Genomic DNA, 19596 nt, shown 5'->3' with positions numbered 1-19596 from the left:
CCCTCCCTCCCTCCCTCCCTCCCTCCCTCCCTCCCTCCCTCCCTCCCTTCCTTCCTTCCTTCCTTCCTTCCTTCCTTCCTTCCTTCCTTCCTTCCTTCCTTCCTTCCTTCCTTCCTTCCTTCCTTCCTTCCTTCCTTCCTTCCTTCCTTCCTTCCTTCCTTCCTTCCTTCCTTCCTTCCTTCCTTCCTTCCTTCCTTCCTTCCTTCCTTCCTTCCTTCCTTCCTTCCTTCCTTCCTTCCTTCCTTCCTTCCTTCCTTCCTTCCTTCCTTCCTTCCTTCCTCCCCCAAAACGTATTTTTCTCCTAGCCCAATCATGATTACAAATGTCAAGCAGGGTAAAGATTCCACTTAAGGAGATTTAACACTCAATTTACGTTAAGTACAGTAATGAACTGATTGTATAGAATGGATCCAGGTCTATGAAAGTAACTATCACTTTTTTATGTTTATAAGCACTGTGACAAAGCTGAAGAGATCAATTTTCAGTTATACTGTGTTTATTACTGTAACAAGTTCTTCAATTTCACATTATGAGAACCAGTATTATGGTATAAAAGTAATTAGGGCATATGAAATTTAGGCAAGACAGATTCACTACATGCTTCTTTGTGAAAGAAACAACAAAACAGCCCCTGCAGGTAGATAAAAGTGTCACAGATAGCAAACAAACAAAGCATTAAAGAAATGTACAATCAAATATCTCACTTTAGTGCAACAGTTTGGCAGTGCTAACAACCTACTCAATGACCTCACCAGCTATGTAATTATCAGATAAGCAAGTTTTTATGCCTCTGACTAGTAAACACCTTTGAATAAATCATTATAATTACATATAAATCACAATGCCTAGTTGTGTGCAAATTGAAAGGGAGCTGGAGGGAACTCTATTTCTCAGAAGCAGTTAATTTCCTTCCCTTGTTTATTGTCACACATCCTGCCCTGGGAAGAATTTGATCCATGACTCCAGAGGATATGCTGCACTGTGTACTTGCCTTTAGGATACATCAGAGTGATCAATATGAGTGTACCTAAGAGAAGAAAAGGAAAATGCACCCTCAGATCTGGTTTGCTTCTGAGCCAGTGCCCAGGAAGTAGAAAAGTTCAGGAGAGCTTGAATGTCTGCCATTACTTGTGTTTTCTATTCTGCGTAATTTAACCTCTAGCCAGTTATTTCAGTACAGAACAATCAGAACTGAAACATGTCTATTTATAGAAGTCAGGAGACTTCCTATTAGAAAAACAGCGTACATCTAGTACTGTCTCTCAGATTCAGGCTGACAGAGTAGTGTGACTTCTATTTAAATCATCAATATATCCCTCATTAACTATACCTGAAAAAACATTATTGGAAAACAAAACCAAAAGAGTCATGGGTTACCTCAGCTATTTAGTTCTAGAATAGGTTCCTCTATTTCATTTTGCCTCAAATTTGCCCATATCACTCCTTCCAGAGCTTAATTTTTTGTGGAAAATGAACATCTATGATCAGGAAACCAACAGTCTGTCTTTCTTCTGCATATTCAATAATGGTAGAAGTATATCTCAGGGAAAAAAGTGCTACTGTTATTAGTATTCCAATATCACATGGGCCACACAAAGGACCGAAGATTCCTTCCACAGCACTTCTTTTTAAAATAAAGCAAAATACATGTGGGCTAAAACATTCTACAATAAAAGAGAAAGAACAAAAGTGTTAGTAATAATAAACACCATCTGCATGGAAGGACTTGGGTTTCAAAATGTTTCTAGAGACTTAAATGAAGAAACTTTAATAACGTTCATAACATCCCATTTTCAATGTACACACTGTTTTGCTGGTTTCCTGCAGACTTAAAACCAGAAGCAAGCTTTTCCAGGACATTTGAGGGGGAAGGTTAAAAAGAATGCTTCATATCTGAACAATTTAATTACTAGAAATTTGCATGAAGCTTTTCCCACAGAATGAACTTTGTCTCTAGTTATGGAAATCTGTTTGCATTATTCAGCAAACCAGTGGAGCTCAGCACACAGGAGTCGTAGATCAGTTAGACAGTTTGAAATCACACCTCATGGAGATACACTCTAGTCTGCATTATTTCGCACTTGGACAAGTAAAAGGACGGTAACAAGACGAGAATATGCAATTGCATGTTCATTTGCTCTCTGAATATCATTTCATATCAAGATAGTTCAGCCTGTTAATTAAGGCCTTGCACACACAAGGAATGCTCACCTGCAGAATTATATCTATGGAGGCAAAGTGAGCTTGAAGTGGACACAAGCTGGTAACATGATCCTTTTATTCACCTTTCTTTTGCCAGCTCTTAGCCTTTCCTCTCCTGCAGTCTTTGAAGCCATAATCCAGTCCCATCTCAAAAAGTATTTATATCTGCAATGTGTATCTCATATTTACCTAAAAATATCCACCCAAGTTTCTACTTCAATTAATAGCAGTACAGCATAATTTGATTGAAATCTGATGTGATCACCTTTTATTCTGAATGAGTCAAAGAACATGCTATTCAATTCAGAGAGTATGAAAACTGAAAAATTTTCCAACTGAAATTTGATATAATGTAAAAATTCTAATTTTCAATGAGATAGCACTGTTTTCATTGGCTTTGACACTGATTTTTCATTTGAAATAATTAAAATAGCTAATGTAGAAAAAATAATTTAAAAGATAATAGTTTAGGGAGAAAAGCAAACATTTTTTAGCAGCAAAGAAAACAGCAATGCATACACCAATAAAAACACTCAACTTTTTCTGCAATGATATTCTGCAGAGACTTTTTGTATTCTGATATAATAGACCAAAGTTAACAGAAACCAAATGAGAATTGTAGGATTTAATGGGGTTTCAAGTTTATAGACAAACTTCATGAATTTTGGAAGTTGATTTCTAAAGTAAAGTGATTTTATTCCAGTCTTTGAAATGATCACATTCTCCCAATGAACTATGGCATTATAGGCTAAATTTTGCAGGAAAACTGTTAGATGCATGCACCTCTAAAATTTTTAATCTTTTAGGTGTGTATTATTTAATTTAATCAAATGACTGAGTTTCATTTCATTACCACAGGCTAAAATTTCATTTTGCATTATCAAGGTTTTCATCCTGAATTTTGAAATGAAAGGACTTTAAAAATCAAATAAAATTTTCATCTTTTATGTTTATCTTCCTGTATTTCATTCATTCTGGGAAATTTAAAAAAAAAAAAAGCCATCTGGATTTATTTTAATCTCAAGTCAATTTGCAATTTTGCATTTGCTCACACCACTACCTTGAAATCAATCAGTTTATGAGTTCTGGAGACAAAGAAGACAAGAAACAGCCAGCATTTATTTGTCAAGAACATATTACATAAAAATAGTCTCCTTTCTTCTGACAGAGTAATTGATCTAGTAAACAGAAATCAGAGAAACCGATTTAGTGAAAAAAAGCAAATATTAGCAATGAAACAATTTGACTTTAGTAAATCTTTAAACATTGTTTCCACATAACATACCTATGAGATGATTGCACAGCTATTTGAAAAAATGAAGTCTAATCCACTATCAAAGTGGATTTTTTTTGAAGCAGAACCTCAAAAAATACTCCACTGTACATTCAATTCTGAACAAATTTTTTGGAAATAAATTGAATTATGGAATAATAAGTGCATTTATGAATAGCAAGTGACATCAAGTTGAAAAGAAGTATAAGGACATTGCAAAGCATGGTCAGAATTCAAAATAATTCTGATAATTGGTCCAAATTCAACCCAAGGAAATCCAAAGCATGTTAAAAGTGCCATAGTTCATAAGAAGAAATCAAATGGAGATATATAATTTGCCATAGAGCACTACTGCAGAGAAGGACCAGATTTATAAACTGCATATGAACTAACAATACAATATTGTTTCCAAAAAAGAAAAAAAAACAAAACAAACAACAAAGCAAATATAAATCATTTTTCTGCTGTTGGCAAGTATTTATTGATGCTGAAAGAGTTGAATCCACTCCTTTAAAATTTCCTTTTTAATTTATTCCATGACAATTCCCCACAGAATTCTAAATAATAGTCCTGCAGATATCAAGAATTGTCACCATACCTGTTTATGAGGGTTACAGTAGTAACAATGTTCAGGGGTTAATCCTTCTGCTTCATTTTGTTTTGGTCATACCTTTCCAGTAAGACTGTTCCCCAGTTTTGGAAAACACGGCTTCAGTAAAAGGTTAGAAAAAGGAGATAGATTTTGGAAGATCTCCTACAGGGACTAACTTGGATTGAGTCAATCCTTTGTCTATCTAACTCACACAATGATGTCTTTTTGATTTGGTACCAAACCAGTTTACAATACACCACTGTTTTAACTATTAGTGAGTGTCAGTGCCTTCTTGGTGTCTCACTCTGACCTGCACCAAGGAGGCTGGGATGGGCATGAGGCTGGAAGGGGATACAGCCAGGACAGCTGACTCCAACCGGCCGAAAGGATATTCCACACCATATCATGCTGTGCTTAACAACCAAAGCTGGGGAAAGAAGGAAGAAGGGAGCCAGGGGGAAGACACACACATTCAGAGTGATGGCATTTGTCAGCTCAATTAATGGTTTGGTTCCATCCATTATGAAGCTCCTGTCCTGGGGATGGCTGAAACTTGTCTGTTCACAGGAACTGGTGAATTAACTCCTTGTTTTGTGTTGCTTGTAGACACAGTTTTTTTACCTTTCTGATTCTCTCCCTTATCCCACCAGGGGAAGATGAGCGAGCAGTTGGGTGGTGCTTTGCTGATGGCTAGAGTTAAATCACACCACCACAGAATAAATTTTTATCCATCCAAAATCAGCTGTCTCTAATCACTAAAGACAGGATACAAAGTAAGCACTTTAATTTGCAGCAAAGTGTACATAAAAACCGTTTCTAAAAACATATATCAAGTACTGGAATACCTTACTCTAAGGAGGCTACACAACCACTCCTAAGGGAGATCCTGAGATTTGTACAGGATCCTTTTCTAAGAGCAATTCGTGTCAGCTCTACTTGAAATATATTTTCAGGCACCTCTAAGCTGCATGGATGTAAAGAGAAGATTTTCAGGAAAAGTTATTGTTTACATACTGATGCATTTAACAGTATTCAGTTATAGCATGTTGTAATCCTGATCTGTAAAAAAAATAAATGTAAGTCTTAGATGAATGTAAGTTTTAGCTTCATGAGTCATGAGTCCTCATAATATACAAGGGAAAAAAAAAAAAAAATCAACCTCCTCTGCTCCTGCACGGTAATGGAGGGAGCACAGATTGTACCAAATTGGGTGAGGAAACACGGATATATGGAAGTAGCTGTTTGTGCACAAATCCTACTTTAAACTGGACAGACGAATATGCTGGGCTTCAACCCTGCCATGTAGTCAATTTATAAGAGCCAATAGTTATCTAGCCAGGATTATAATGTGGAAGCACTAACAGATGTCTGAAAGACACTTCTGCCTCACTGAAAGGCTCTGAATTCTAGGCTGATTTTTATGCTCTTCAGCATCTCAGAGGGCAGCAGCATCAGGCAGGCTGTGTGTTGGGGTCTGAGGATGTGGGAATTCTACACCTCTGAAGATCTGAGCTTCACAGATATCACTCCAGGGGAAAATATCCTTTGAAGCCTATTTCTGGTTATAGCAGTTTGGCTGTCTTCTTGTGCAAATATCAGAATGGTGCTTGTTGGACTGAATAGTTTTTCTTTGTTAATGACACGTCTTCTTGCAGTTTTTGATATCGCTGTTTCATTCATAAGACTTTCCCTAAAGGACTGTCTGACACCTAGGTGTTCAGGAATTTTCTCCTCAAAACAGTAGTTATTGGAAGTATTTAAATTTATCTTTTGGTGTGGCCCTTGATGGTAATGAGCTATTACCAACATGGACTCACTACAACAACAATGAAGAAATGGTCACCCCACATAAGTGATAGCACAGGACAAGTTGGTGAAGTTTCTGATATTTTCTGAACTATTCTGGAAAGCAGCTATTCACCTGCCCATATACAAATCTGTCACTGCTTCAGAGTGTGCTCAAACTGACTGTACTCTGCCATAACATTAGCTTAGCTGGACAAATCCGGCTAAAATCTATTGTCACATTAATCACTGTGGTGTGTTTTAAGTGTAAGAAAATACCCTACCCTACGTATGCGGCCGAGATGGTTGGACACAGTCAATTCATTCACAAAATACTTGTGCAGTTGCTGTGTGGCTGCCAGGGAAAGGCTGAAGGAATCCTGGGGACAGTCACTACTCACTCCCCTTGAGGCTTGATCAGGATTTTTCTTTTGGCTCAACTACCTAACTAAGAGGATTTGAAGTGCCAAGGGAAGCATTCTTTGTAGAGAAGAGGCTGGTGTGAACTAAATGGAACCAATTTAATTCCAAGGACAGTTCATCTGTCTCCAAACAACTGAGCACAAAACCTACATCCCCTATGCTCAAGAATTAATGCACAGTCACATCTGAGTTCAGAATTCAGGCAGTGAAAAAGGCATTTGAAGTTGTTTGCAGTGCCTGCCATAAAAACAGAGTAATGCTTGACTATCCTGTATCTCTTCTGCCAGTGCTGTGGAGGGATATTTGGTCTAACTAAAAATGGAGAGGCATAATGCTTCCACTCTTGACAGAAAGAAATAAATATTTTATTACTGTTTATTTATTCAGGGACAGGTTTCAAGCCTGCTTTCCTTGCCAATCCAAAGGCAAATTTTAAAAGTAAAAAAATGAGCATAACAATCTAAGAGCTACCTGTTTCTATAAGAAATATTCTCAAATGTGTAAAGATATTTTAATTTCTCTGCCTGGTCTCAAACTCTGAAACTGCCTTAGACCTAGCTACCAAGTCAAAGAGGTACCATCTTCCTTACTGGAGCAATTGATAATACAAGGTAGATGACTTTCTCCAAAAGAAGCAAAAGAAATCTACTGCAGGCATAAGTACAATAATGGAAACAGACAGGACAATCGTTTCTCCATTTACATCACATTCAGTCATACAATAGATTAACAATCCTTTCTTCTATCAGTAAATTACCAAACTATAACAGACAACCAAAAAAGAATTTTCAGACCTGCAGCGAATGTTTTAAAGTTGGGTTTTCAATTTGCAGATACCCGTTGGTAAGACAACAAAAGGTATAAAAAAAATTTAAATTGTAGTATTATTAAACCATATCCATATATTTTCTGTGCAACCAAAGAATGGGTAGAATACTGGAAATAAAAGTGCATTCAAAAATTCTATTAGTCTGACATGGGGAGAAGAACACTGCAGTATGACTGCAGGAAAGACTGTCAGGCTAAGAATAATTCTCCGCTGAGTTGTATTACAGATTGCAACTCTAACAACCTGTAGGTTTTATGGCAAAACCTGTCAACTCAAGGTATGAAAATATTCTGTCAAAATACTTTCTGAGCTGTAGAAGAGTTCAATAGCAAATAAAAGGAAAATATGCAGTTCTGACCCAACAACAAATACATTGGGGAAATTCAAACACTCAAGTCTGTTATTCCACTTCTGTGCTTACACACTATGCTTTGGATGAATATTCAGATTACTCTGGTATGTTCTCCACACACAGGTAGTTTCTGCACAGCAAGCCTCAGTGAAACCAAAATCTCCTAATAATCCAATATAGTATGCTCTTCTTGTATGCAAGCTAAAATGACCTAGAACCCCAACTGCTCCGAAATGCTGGAATTCTTACTTTATATGTATTTAATACACAACATAAGCTACAACAGCCAAAACTGCTATATATGTTTCTCACCCACATACTGTGGGATTTTAGGATGGAAGTACTTGGTACCTAGTTAAAGCATAGATGTCACAGATCCGCCAAAGCTCAGCTAAATTCATCTGTGTGTTTTCTTACCTTCTGTGAAGGTAGAGGAGGAAACTGCCTGACAAAAAAGACAGATTGAGAAATATTATGGACAGGCTGCTGAGAGTAGATTGGCATGAAGAACCAGGTGAAAACTGGAAGGAGAGAATGTGCATGTGGAAAGAAGGGTCATGCAGCTGAGACATGCAGGGACCAAGCTGTGCGATGCAGCCCAGAGGAACTGCAGCAGGTGGGAGAATTCAAATAGCACCCTGCTCCAGCTGTTCCCAGGGATGTTGCAGGAAGGGGATCTGCCCACAAACTCTCCTCTTTTATCCACAGACACACACACACACGAAGGAGCACAGAGGCACAACGCTGGGTGGGGGAACCCCAGTAACCCTGATACAAGCCCCCGCCCTGGTACCCCCAAAATGTCCCTGGGGAGACTCCACCACAGCATCAAACATGATGAGTGAACAGGAGCTCCAAAGCACCTTGTGGACCTTGTGGAGGCACATCCTAACTTGAATGAGTGTGTACACAGAACTTTACAACAAGAACAAGTGGTACTGAGGCACCTTTCCCCACTAGACAACTTCAAAACCTGTGGATCCTACTACTTTTATAAGAGTCTGGGTTTTTAGAAAGGCACATGCAAAAAACAGAAAGAGCTGGTGGCTGGAAAGAAGATACAATTTGAAAGTAGTTCCTAGGGAGGAGGAGTTCTGCCCAAGGAAACCAAACTGTCAGCTTGTGATTGCTTTCCATCCTGCATTTCACTCCAACATTTCTACCACTCCCACTCTTTGCAACAGAACATGCTATACCTGAGCTGAGAAGCCCTCTGAATGATGGCACTAATGTGAATTCATCATTGACTTTAAAAGGTAGAAACTGAACGAGAGCTGAGAAAACAGCCTCTTCCCTTCTATGGAAATATAGCAGCCTCAGAATACATAGCTAAGGAGTAAATGGGTTTATTTATCTTAATGTCCTGTCTCATTCTAATTACAGTGAATGAGGATATCAATTAAAATGTTAAAATACTGATGTTTGATCACAAATGCAAAAAACAAAAAAACGTATTTTAACATCCAAATCACAGACTTTGATCACTGCAATGACAGCACTCAGGCACCTATGTCAACCCTTATTAGTGTGCCAGATTCCCTCATACCCAAGAGACATGAAACAATACTGAAAAAACAATACTGAAAAAAAGAAGTTTGGGAATAAAAGCAACAACTAAAGTAAACAGTATCATGACACAGGCTCAACCACTGGCCTGCAATCATCTACTGTGTTTGTTTTCTTCTCCCTGGGTGGCCATGCAATGCCCCAGGAGACAGCCTAAGCCAGTGACAGTTCCTAAAACTCAGTGCAAAGCAGGCCACCCTCAGTCAGGGGAAAAGAGTTTAGATACATGGACATGAGCCATACTGCATCACTTGCCCTTAGAACTAGGGAGTTGACCCATTTTATTTATGAGTTAGACAAAACTGCAGAAGACAGTGATGCAATAATTAAGTCATGCCAAATGTAAGGGTTTCCAGCTGTACTTCAGATACCACTTTCTATGTATCACTCTATGCTGCCTTTCACTTCTACTCACTTGGCGTGCCATGGGAAGTCCATGACAGATATCTAGACTACCATGTGGAGAATCCATAAAATATGGAGTCTAAAGTAGACCTTGAAATATCTCTGCAAACATTTTAAAGAAATGTAGGATCAGACCTCACTTTTGAATATAAACAGATATCCTCATACTGTTAGATTAGCAAAAAAAAAGTGTACTGTAACATCTAGGGTGTAAATCATATGTGCCATGGAGCTGGGTAAAGGAAGAATAAAACCTGATGCTTTCTCCTACTTCATATACCATCCTGTCCTAAAAAAGGCAACGTAACTAGTCTAAGTTACCTTCTGAGCTAGTACTTTCCTGAATACTTCTTTTTTTCTAACCTCAGAGCTTTTTTTAAAGCTCTAAGACTACATTCCTAGGGAAAATAGGGTAACATGTCAAACTCTATGTATTTAAAGTCCTTGACTTCAGCCTCACCTTTATAGAAAATTACCTCAATTATTTTTTGTTGAAGAATGACTTCTAGACAGGCTCCACTGATACTTGGCTTCACTGTGGCTGTGAAACCTGAAGTGAGAGAGTTTTTTAATACATTTGCTGAAGCCAAATGGGAAAAAAATATTTAAATGCCTAATTTCCATTTAGACAGACAAATGCTTCTTTACTTCTTGATTTGCTCCAAAATAGCTAGATCTTGTTCTTATTTTGTATATCAGCCTGTTGAACAGTACTTTGGCATGCTGATATGTTTTCTATTTTACCTATTGCAAAAAAAAAAAAAAATCGTAGTGAATTTGTTTTATTTCAAATAAACAAAAATTATCTTGTCTTACTTCTCCATATTACACCAAAAGTCCTTCTTCAATAAACAGATCAACTGAGCTGTATTCTATCAGATCTAAAATAACTGTGGTTCTGCCATATTCATCTGATATTTACAAAACACAGAAGAACACTCTGTAAGCTCTCTCTATATAGATACTTTAAGTAGTTGCTATAAACTAAAACTGAGAATCCTTTTTATAGCTAAATATTTATTTTTGAAAGCATTACCACAAATGTCAAAAACAAAGTCATTAAACAATAATCTTATTCTAGAAACACTTTATGACTTGAACAATTTAGTTCAAACTTCCCAAAATGCACACCACTCAGCTCCTCTGTGCTTCCCTCTATCAGAGTAGGAATGTATTTTATTTATGTGAGGCACCATTGAGGAAATATTTTAAGACTATATTTTTTTAGTCCTGCTACCAGTTCAAGTTGCTCAAACCCTATTCCACTGTTACTTTTTAATCCAAATCCCTTCAATATTTTGCCTTTCTGTTGTGAAAAATGGACATTGTTTTGTAAGGAAACATGCCTGCCAAAAATGATAGAAATTCTTGATATGTGGGGTTTTTCCTTTTTAACCAAAGTGGGGGTGGGGGGGGTTCACTTTTAGTAGTAATTTTCTGAATTAAGTATTTTTTTCTAGAAATTTGAAGGTTCTCATGACTAATTTGGAACTGAGAAATAGTTTCAATTTCTGAGTATGTCAGAGGAGCCTCTACTCTCTTTGACATCTGTGCAAACTAGGATTACCTCCAAATGGACAACCTCAGGGACTGAGTAAAATAATATTCAATATTACATTGAAAAATCAGCTCTGAGGGAGTACAATGAACATCAGAAGGGTAGAATAATCATTCCCCTCATGAAGAAAAGGTTCCCTTTTGATGTAAAATAAGCCAGCATAACAACAATACGTTGTGTGAAATTTTCAGAAACATGTTCTAAACCGTGGGTGGCTACTGCACTTTTGATGTCTGGGGTGGCTTTAGGATGCAGCATTCAAAAGAGCTGTCAGCTGAAAGTGGATGCAGCTGGAGAAAGTTGGAATCTGAACCTAGGAATGGCGTGGGCTGGCTGCAAATTACAATGAAGGCCTACATAGTGTATAAGCTTTTTTTCTGCCTGAACCAATGAAAGTCATGGTAGCCAAAGTAGAAAAGAAAAAAAAAAAAAGTGTTTGTTTCAGTGGTATATTATGCCACTACCTAAAATGGGAGCACAGTGCTGAAAGGCAGCAGCACACTTCTCACAGCTGACCAGGGCTCAGAGCCAGTGACTGCATCAAAAAGGGTCCTCAGCTTCCAGCAGCCAAATCACTGAGCAGTCCTCACCAGCAATCCCTTACAGAGAGTGCTCTGGCAGGACAGTGACAGGCTTCTGGCTAGACTGACTGACATTCTCCCAGCACCTATATTAGCAGACAATTATCTGACATTTAGAAACAGGCATATATATTTATAAACCAGAGTCTCTGCTTGAACCCTATCAGAGCCAGGATTCATTTCTTAAAGGGAAACATTTTAAAAATACTTTAAAAAGCAATTGTATGCTGTCACCTTCTTATCCGACACACTACAGTTATAAAAATTGCCTCAAACTCTTTTACAGGACTTGCATTTTACTAGCATATTACAAGGTTGGTATACTGATGCCTAAATCCCTTGTATTTATTTAATTTCAGTAGCTGTGCATATTGCTGCTTTCCTTTGGCTGACATGTGGATCTTCCTGGACACTGGTGTTTTTCAGATTCTGTTAACATGACATAATTTATTCCAGTAAAGCTTTAATTTTAGCTCACTGTGTAATCAGTGTGTATCATTTTAATTATTGTAATCTCTAAGTCAGCCCCTTAAATACCACTCTCCACTGGACTGTATGTCCTGCTTAAAAAAATAAATAGAACATTCTGAGAGAGATATGTTTGGTACATTTAGGACTAAATGCTATATTTTCATTTTACCTTGCAGAGCTTGGTGTTTTTATACTTTTGTTATAAACAAATAAAAAAATTCACTTTCTAAATGAAAAGAGTTCATTTGAAACAGAGGATTCAGTACAATCTTACAGAGGGTTTATTTTAGTAATACAAAGAAATCATTTGTGTGCTCTTCTGCAAAGCATGAACATGTTCTGCTAGTAATTAGGAAGAAGAATACATATTGTTCAGAAAAATATATGATGCATTTAGATTTTCTAACATGAAACCACAGCATCACATTAGAGAACAGAATTCATTTATGTCAGAAACTTATGTCTTGTACTGAAACCAATGATGCGTGCATCATGAGATTAATTGCTAAATGCAAAACTAAAAAGTCATCAAGATAATGGATGTTTCTGGTATGTTATTTCCTTCCCAAAACTAAATGAACTTCCATGTTATGGAAGCAGAATAAATCTGTTACATGCTTGTAGCTCAGTATGCTCTGAGGAACACATTTCTACCTTTTTAGCTTGTTTAGGAAGCTCCTTGTTCAACAGCATAAAAAGAAGTGCTTCTAAAATGTGTGTTTTATTTGTCAAAAGTTAGCTCAGGACTCGCATGACATATATTTTGCATTAGGAAACCAACCAGTTTTGTATACTGTTGGTTATATATTTGTACCAACAGTTAACCAAAAGGATTTTGGGAAGAGAAGTTATATCTGCTAGATTAGAATATACATATGTATTTGTATGGTAACCCACAAAATATTTCTGTGGCTAGCTTCACCATTATTATTTTGCACAGTATTTTATATTACTGACTTATGATAGCATGATCTTGTGCTTTTGCTGGCATGCTAGGATCTCCAGTCCTGCTTATTTAACCTTATCTCCAGAGGGTTATTTACACTTTCAGAACCTGATTTCAATTTACTTTAATTTTCTCAGAGACTTTTGTATTTATAAAAGCTGAGCATCTAGTGACCTCTCTATTCCTGACATTTCCTTTACTCTCCAGTATGAAAAAAGAACAAAAACCCCAGTGTCCCATTTCTGTTCCAAAAAAACTAAACTGCTTCCTTCAGTGGGTTGGTCCTTGTAATTGAAAATGGCAACCAGATGTTTACAGAACACACAAGAAATTTTCCTTTAGGGCCTTTAGTCTTTACAATTGTTTGCTAAAGTTAGTTGGATTTCATGGAAACTTGTCTGAGGCTGAAACAAACAGCAAGTAGGGGCTCCTCCTAACTGTATTCTGAAAAATTAAAAAAAAAAAAAGTTAAAACTACTATTTCCTACTCTTGTTGATATATTTCTAACTCCATAGAAAACCATTCACCAAGGGAGAAAATTTGTTTCTCTTAGTACTTATTTTACATGCCATTCCATGAAAAGCATCCCTATTTCACAATACACTATTCTCTTTCTACTTTCTCAAAGTTCAGCTGGCTATTATCTAAGCACAACAGATTTTTGCTCCCTTCTCTTTTCCCCACTCCCATCAGGAATATATTCTCATAAATTTGGGGGGTTTTGAGAATATTTTGCATTTTAAGAAGATGTTCTAAACTACATATTGTTTGTTCCTCCAAGCCCTGAATCACCACAGCTGATTCATACCTGAAATCTCTCCATCTTTAGAAATCACCATTTTCCCTCTTCAGTTTTTTGTCTGCCTGATTTTCTCAAGGCTACTCCTGTACTCCAAGAAGTCTGTGAGACCATCCCCCGCCAGGGGACTCATTACACCCAATATAATCTCTTTACCTAATATTTCAAGACATCTAAGATTGAATGCTCCACAGCTCCAGGAAAACCATTTGATTACTTCACTAACTTTACTCCCAAAACAGATTTCCTAATAACAACTTTGTTGTAGTACATCACACCCTGATTACTACATGCACGATGAACAGATTGTTCTTTTTTCCTTGGCAGCAGAATTTGTTAACACTTTGTGTTAACAAGTACCTCTGTTTACCCAAACATACCAGTCTTCACTCTTACTGAAGAAAGAGCATCGCTGTGTCCTCCTGTCTCTACCACCTTCTCTCATTTTCACTAATTTTGCTGATATGGTATGCCTTGGGAAACAAAAAACGGATGTCTGACAGTGACCAGCCATGGCCCTGGGGGCCTCCCAAACCTATGGCTATAGTTTATTCTCTAGACTAATTAGCAGCTCTGAGGAAACAGTTACTGGATGCACTTACGAAGGAGCACTTCTGCAAGTTCCTACCTTGCTGCTGGCCAGATGTCAGCAATTAAGCTGTTACTTTTCCTATTTAGCCTCTGGTCAAAAGTATGAACAGTGAGGAGAATAGTGAGGAGTGATAGAATATGCTAAAGGAATAACATAAAGATATACAGCAAAGAGCATGCATTTCATCCTAGTTCAATGACTCATACAGTTTCTATCCTAGTTTCCTCCATCTCTAAATGATGTGGCAACATTTTCCAGCCTTGGAACTCCAACTGCAAACCAAAGTGAACTGAGTAATTTTCTTCCATGAAAAATGTAAATTTTCTTTAAAAAGTAATTTTTACGAAGGATACCAAAGAAACCAAAATGAAAAACTGACAAAGACTGACTTGGAAAATTGCTTTTGCAGAAAATCGAATGAGGATATTCTTTCATTTTTCCCCAGCTCCTTCTTCAGTCATGCAATATATAGAGAGACAGAAAACTTTGCAGATAGCATCACTCCACATCTATGAACACCTGTGCCTCCTCCTGCAGCCTCATGTTTCCTGGAATTCCCCAAGCACCAGCTTTTACAGGGAGTGACCACCGCAGGGTACAAAGAAGCAACAGAACTCTCTATACAGACAGCCAAGAGAGGGGCAGCAGAGGCTTTATCTTCCATAAAAATACAATCCTCAAACCACCATTTTACAGCAAAATGAGTTATGCCTGAACATATTCAGGTGGCTTTATCAGTGAGGGGGTATTTACTCCTTGCTGTAATACATAAGCAGTGCCACTTTAAATACCAGACAGATCTCTTGACCTTAGCACACAAAGAGAAAGGCCAAGATTCACTCAGATTTGCTCCCATGGGTCTGTTGTCTCAATCATCCCTTCCTGTTCCTGGTGCAGCTCCACCCAAGCACCACTCCCACATCTGCAAACAGCCAAATCATCCTCATAGTTGCTGGAACCAGGGCTTAGTTTACACAGCCGAGTATTTGAACACAGCATGCTCTTAAAATAGCAGAAAACAGAACACAATTCAATGTATATTGATAATGTCAGAAAAGAGGAAATAACTTCAGATCTAATATTCTTTGCAATATATGTAAATTTAAGTATCTATGTAGTATATAATCCCTATTTAACAATGTCAGGAAAATGAACAGGACATGAAAATGGCATTGATTTCCATGGAAATTGACAGAAAAGCTACACACTGAACAAAGCAAAGATGGGTTCAATACTTACCTTATGGAACACTAAATCACACAAAAAAATCCCAACCCAAATCAATATTTGTACTGTGGCAATCTTTCTAATGGCATGGCTAAAATTTAATCTTCAAAGGATATCACTGAAACTGCAAAAAGAGGCAATAGTAAAGTTTAAACACTTAACTACAGTATTCTAAAATAGGAAATGATCATGTAAAAGCAATATTATGAAAATGGTTTATGATTCTTTTTTTTAAAGTCCTTCATTGCAATTGCAAAAGCTTCCACCAAATTACTCACACTCTAAGGCAGCAGGGAGCACATAATGTTACGCTGCACTCAGTGTGTCAGGAGCCTGAATACATGTGCTTTTTCCATGACCAATCCGATGGGCTACCACCAAGCATATGCACAATCCTTTCCATTCCAAGAGCTAGTGGTAATGACAGAATTTTGCATGTTATTGCAGAATGAATTAAAATGGGCCAGTCAGATTTCTAGCATACAACTGCACACATTTCTTGGAGCCTGAAGTTTGCTGAGGTTTGCTTAACTATTAGTAAAGGTGAAGAATTGAGAAATGAAGCAAATGCCTATTAAGGAAGGGTCACCAATGACTAATGACACAGGCACATTCAGCAAAGGATAGAAAAACTGATGGCTCCGTAAGGAAAGATATAAGTAGTCAGTCTATCTTTGAAGATATCATCTGGGCAAAGGATGGAATTCAGGAAAGATTCAGGCAGCAGGCAGTAACTAGGGAACACTATTTTTGGAGGGCAGAAATTCCTACCAGTGAAACAAATTTCTGAGATAAAACCTTCCTTCTAAAAAATGTTGTGGAACTGTTGGCAGGGTAGCACAGAGTCATAGGGACACCCAAATCCTGTTAATCTTTACTGTGGTAACAGAAGATGAGAGCTTCTCAGACTGGAAGAACAGGGAAGAAGGCAGAAAACACTGAAAAATATTTGGCAAGTTCTTCTCTGGTATTTGCCACTTCTGCAAGTGATAATTCTTATATAGAATAATTGATTATTCTTACTGTGATAAGGGCCCTCATGCCTCAGATCTTCCACAAGTCTCCTGTTTTCAAGGACTGTGACTGTATATCCATGTTTTGCCAGGATGCGCTGATAGAGCTGATCTAAGGGGGCTCTGAAGCCAGGCGGCTCATCCCACTAATCTCTGACAGAGCAACACTGCTGTGGAGGGGAGGGGAGGAAGGCGAATCACAGTACGTGGCAAACCAAATAAATGTGCCATTTGTAGATGTACTGGCCAATATAACCTGACACCTTTCTTATCAGCTGTTAGGATGAGTTGCTCATCAGCAACTTCTTTTTAACTGTTTACTTCAAAATGGATTTACCACAGATATTTACTGAAGATAGTGACCATGTTAAAACAGATTTCCCAAGGTGGTAATCCCAGCTTTCTGCAAAATCTGACTGTTCCATCATTTGCTACTAACACAGTTCCACCTCTCCATCTCCACCCCAGCAGCAGACTAAGAGACATGTTAAACTTACAGCAAACTGACTGATTTAGGTCTGCTGAAAAAGGAAATCTCAAAAAGCTCAGAGCAGGCACAGGTATTATCAGATGTCCATGGACTCTTCCCTTCATGTGAGTTTAATTGCTAAGGAATGGTGAAAGTACAACTACTTTTTGTTCAAGCAAAGCAGCTTGAGAATTTACTGACAAAGCTGTTTTCCAGTGAAAAATTAGGGGCTTGAATAATTTATGTTTTACTGCAGAACACATCTGTATTGATTTTTCATAGTAAACCCAAAAACCACAGTCTCTTTGCCATGATTTAAAAAAAAAAAAAAAGCAAAAAAAAAAGCTATGTTTTTCCTTTTTAGCCAGCTGTTTTCCAGTTACCAAAACTCAAAATGGTTTTGGTTGATTTGTAAGAAGTGAAAAATTTCCACTGAAGAAAACTATTCCCCTGATGTTACTCTCTGTACTCTCTGACAGCAATGAACTCAACACAGTGGTGCAGCCCAGGTGTTGAGGATCTTTCTGGAAGATCAGTGTGCAGAGCTGTCAAATTTGAGTTTCAAACAGCAGCAGAACTGGTCCCAAAACTCTTAGCAGGCCAACAAAAAAAAAGTTAGGAATGTTTTGTGGTGAATTTTTTTCCATATATGACTTCAGCTAGAGTCTTGGCTCTCAGCCATTCAAAACAAAAAAATCCTTTCAAATTTAGAGTGAACTTTAAAAGATATACGAGCAAGAAAGACTGCACACAAACAAAAGCACCTGATAGAGCTTCTAAATAATACCAAGTATTAAGAAATTACTCTTTTAATAGATTTTTCACAGCACTCATACTCTGTGTTTCTCAGAGCATTACCTATACATTTTTAAATAAAGGAGCTTATTTTTCATACCTTAAAACACTCCTATTATAAAAATATTATGCCAAAGAATAGCTCAAAATACCCTTCTCCAAAATAAAGAATACTATCCCTTCCAGAAGACTAAACCCCATCATCTAGGGAAGAAAATTAGCTTTGAATGTAATTTTCTTAGCTGTAGAAAAAGATCATTGGGTTGGTATGTAGATATGTTCTATTACTTACTTCTTGTTTTTAAAACATAACTTCAAAGCTAGACACATAACAGAGAATAGTTAAAGGCAGATTTATGCTGCCATGAAATGGAATTAGTAGAGTCTTACTCTTTGCCTTAAATTGGCAAGCATTTGACTTTTTTACATAATCCAACATCTGCTGGAAGCTGTAGGATGTTCCTGGAAAATACCTGACCTTTTTATTTATTTTTTTTATTGTTATTATTACTGGAAAAATACTTCAGGAAGTACTGATTCTAGCCTGTAAATTATAAATATCCACAGTTAAGCTCATTTCTGCAGAGGCAATATTTGGAGTATAAAAACTGTACAGGAGAACTTCAATTTTAACTCAGCATAGTAGGAAAATCTAGTGGAGTCTTTTTTCCCCTTTTTTTTTTTTTGTAAGTTGCAATGGAATTTGGCATACCCACTTCCTTGGCAATTTGAAACCGAAGTATTTCACAGAGATGGTGCACATGGTGCCCAGAGATACCAACTTTTCTCTGCAGCCCATCTGACATTAGCAAAGCCCACAGACATGGTGTGTTTTGTCTCTCTGAGATGGACAGTACTCAAGGCAAAGAGTGGCTAAAAGGTGACTATAAAACCAGATTAAAGTAAGAGTGTGATGAAGACAATTTACTACTTCTTGGTTCAGCCTGCCAAAGAAAACCACATGTACCTTATTTTCAAGGAAGTTTCTTAAAGAAACTTGAAATTAGTGTTGGAATTTTAAGCAATCTCAAGTATGGTAAATAATTGTAGTTTTCATCTGTGAAATTGTCTGGTTTGGTTAAAACTCAAAGCAAACCTGAGGTCTCTGGTAACTCCAGAAGTGTATTGCAAGCCTGAATGATGCAAACAGTACTCCCTTTAGCACAAGAAATATCTAACTACACCATTTTTCTTCTGACAGAATAGTAGCATGCGTATTTTTTTCAAAGCCTTCCATTTCCTGAATTGACTTCCAGGACCAAATTGGCTTCACAGTTTCAGTTCATACCTCTGAGGTGTCCAAGAACACTCAAACATGGTCATCACATATCTACCTGGTGCCCAACCTTCTCTACCAAGCACAGTGTAGCTCTACACAATAAAGCTACAGTCCTTTGTGCAAAAGATCAGGATTCTTCAATAGTCTCCTTGAAGTGTTGATCAAATTTCAACAGGAACTAAGAACCAACAGCAATTTATGCCATATTCAGCAGCAAGTGCAAAATGTACTTGTCCTATACTGTGTTCTTTAACAAGCCTGCAGAACAATCAAAACATTACAAGAAAAAATAACCTTCACACATACAAGTTTCCTTTAGGAAAGAAAATGATAAAGAAACAAATGTAGCAGGTATGTGTTTTGTTATGCAACATTCTACTGAAAAGCCCTCAGTTATATTGATGAAGTTGGTATGAGAAGTCATCAGGAACCAAACTG

General features: G+C 37.4%; 1 protein-coding gene across 2 annotated transcripts in view; it reads right to left on the bottom strand.

Annotated features, from left to right (window-relative positions):
- LOC131592688 (cadherin-like and PC-esterase domain-containing protein 1) overlaps positions 1-19596 on the bottom strand; it is a 147876-nt gene that overhangs the window by 114420 nt on the left and 13860 nt on the right. The window lies entirely within an intron of this gene.

Source organism: Poecile atricapillus, chromosome Z, assembly GCF_030490865.1.
Source record: "Poecile atricapillus isolate bPoeAtr1 chromosome Z, bPoeAtr1.hap1, whole genome shotgun sequence".
NCBI classification, from domain to species: domain Eukaryota; kingdom Metazoa; phylum Chordata; class Aves; order Passeriformes; family Paridae; genus Poecile; species Poecile atricapillus.
Note: the sequence above shows the minus strand (reverse complement) of the source record. Positions and strands in the feature narration are given on the sequence as shown.